At 37.2% G+C, this 2,908-nt stretch overlaps 1 pseudogene; it reads right to left on the minus strand.

Annotated features, from left to right (window-relative positions):
* LOC117957032 overlaps positions 1 to 589 on the minus strand; it is a 46,165-nt pseudogene extending 45,576 nt beyond the window's left edge.
* Positions 590 to 2,908: the final 2,319 nt, after the last annotated feature.

The following is a 2,908-nucleotide window of genomic DNA, read 5'->3' on the forward strand; positions in this document are numbered from 1 at the left end:
TGTGTGTGTGTGTGTGTTCTGCGTAGTCATGTTGCCATTTTAACGTTATGATCGATCAGACAGTTTCGGTCTCAATGCTCCGGATATTATAAAATAATGTCTCATAAACACACTTCTGTCCTTCCAGAATGTCCCTAAAGGCTGTCCTTCTCCAGCAACAACATCAAAGAGTGCTATCTTTAACAAAATATGGAGATATCAACCAAAAAGACATGATTTAGGATAATAACGTTAACTTCAACTTATGACTTTGCTATTTTTTTTAACATATTCTTTAACGCTATCAAAGATAGAACCTTAAACTCAATAATACAGTTCATAAAGACAAGAAGCATTTTGTTTCTTTCGCATTTTACTAATAAATAATAATAAAAAGTCTTAACTGACCTGCCGCCGCGTCTTGTAGCACGAGGCCGAGGAGGACCAGACTAAACCAGGTCTTCATTGTGATCCGTCTCTTCTGAAGCTCTGAGAAACTTCTTACCAACTTCTATGTTTGAGATCCAGAGGAACAGACTCCGTCCTCTCAGCTCGAGCACCAGGGTTAACTGAGGAGAAAACCAGAAGGAGCGCTGTCATCACCTTCATCTGAGCCAATGGGAATTTAGACTGAGCCCCTACGTCACGGGTTACCAGGTGAAACAGACCCACACAGGTTAGTAACGAAAGAGAAAGTAACATGAAGTTATTTCAGCCTGTGTGTGAGGATGGGGTCAGAACAAGATACGGACTTTATTTATATTTTTAATTTAGTTTATTACGATCCACATAGAGACACAACGTAGCTTACATAACATAAATAGTGAAAAAGAGAAAATGTGTCAACTTAATTCACACAGTGTCGTCTTAAGGGGAGACACCCCAGGAAAAAGCAGCAGTTTTTTAATTTAGAGTTTTTGGGTTATTTTGCTTCCACACCATGTCTTCTTTCAGATTATTGGGAGAAAACATACAAAATACACATTTAGGTGTTTATTTTACAACACTTTGTCTATTTGCACTTGCAAATTTCTCTTAAATTCACCAAAAGTTAGCATTAGATAATGCCTCATTTGCATATTCAAACATAACATTTCAGAAAACTTATAGTCAATGTTATATATGTGTCAGTATAAGTAATTAAGTGGGGACGTTTCTTGTTAACATCTGTTGTTTTGTTTTATTTTTCCTATTCACCTGGGGTGTCTCCCTTTTATAATCTAATAAACTAATATAATATTAAATATAACTTGGGCCTGTGTGAGAGGACGGGGAGACGTGTGGTTCTTTATTCTGGTTTCTCTGGTCCACATAACCCGAACCCTGAGTAATATTCTACCTTCTGCTGCTCAGATCTTCCAGAAGGATCCGTAGACTGGTGTAATGTAATGTAATGTAATATAAAGAAATGGAATCTAATGTGCAGACATGTATTAAATCTTCTGGGAGGTCAGAGGTCACCGTCAGCTACAGACCAGATACTCTGCAGTTTGTGTGTGTGTGTGTGTGGGGGGGGTGGCAGTAGTGTCTTCTTCTTCTTCTTTTGTTCTGTGCGTCGTGATGAAAAACATCGACAACAAACAACAAATCCCAGAGTGCTTTATTGATGCTGCAGTGAGTAAATGAGCTGAATGCTCCTGAGCTGATTGGGAGCTGAGGACGCTGAAAACTGCTTGACCAAGAGAAATGTTACACCTCTGTTGATGTTTGAACACCTGATGCTGCTTCTCATTTTCCTCTCGCTTTGGCACCGTTCATACTCCGTTTCTGTGTCTTATAGTTGGTGAAGCACTTATTAAAATAGTCAAGTATTACTCATATATTTCTAGAGATAATGTTGAATCAGAAAACTCTTTTGTTCCCCCTTCACCCTCTGAGTTATTCTTCATGATTATTACCCAAACAGATCAATGTGTCACATATTTTATCCAGACAATAGTTGCTTGTTTACCTGAGTTTGTCTCCAGAGGAGTCAGCAGAATGGCAGCCCCCCCCTGTGGAGGAGTCTTGTATCTTCTCTGAATTTAAGACTATTAATATCAAATCCATGTAGAATGTATTTATTATCAATGAACAGCCTCACTGCTGCTTGGAACCTTAAAATTGATGTTATCAAACTATTATGAAACTACAAAATAAAATATGTAGTTTCTTTTCCCTCCAGAACACACACACAACCACACCCACACACACACACAAAAACAAAAGTCTAAAGTAAAACAACCATAAACTCACCATTAGACAATTATTTTCATCTTAATATTTTATTTACACATGATGTGTGACTGGTGTCATTTATAAATGAAGAAGAAAATCCCGTTCATCACATAAAAGCAGCTTCTTGTGAATGAAACCTTGTTGTGAAGACTGCAGATGATGTCTCCACCATTACAGAGAGTTTATTAGTGTTGACGCCAGGACAGGACACAGGACACAGAGACACATCAGGACAACTCCACCGTGGTGTCAGACGCTTTGTGGAGGTTAAATGTTTAAAGGTAACATTGAAACACAACTAACGAAATTAATATCTCACCCCTTTAGAAGCTCTCCTTGTGTCAAATATTTCTGATTAACTCTTATGTTGTCTTCGGGTCAATTTTGAAAGTTTTCAAAGGTATTTTATATCAGAAATATAAGTTTCTTAACAACCAAATTTCCCCAAAATAACATGGATGCATGCATGTATGTACGTTGTATGGAAACCATACATCATATACATCCATGCATTCATGTTCTTTGCAGGTAAGCTTAATGATTACTTCCATTGAATTTTGGTTGTTTTATTTAATTTCATTACATTTGAAAAAACATGTTTAAATGGTTTCAAAGCAGCATCCTGACCAAACTTTGACATAAACCAGTCTGGGATTCACTCAACATCCTCTGATCTTAACTATTCTATTAGACAAACAAATTCATGTTTTTT

The sequence above is a fragment of the Etheostoma cragini genome, chromosome 14 (genome assembly GCF_013103735.1).
Source record: "Etheostoma cragini isolate CJK2018 chromosome 14, CSU_Ecrag_1.0, whole genome shotgun sequence".
In the NCBI taxonomy this organism is placed as follows: Eukaryota; Metazoa; Chordata; class Actinopteri; order Perciformes; family Percidae; genus Etheostoma; species Etheostoma cragini.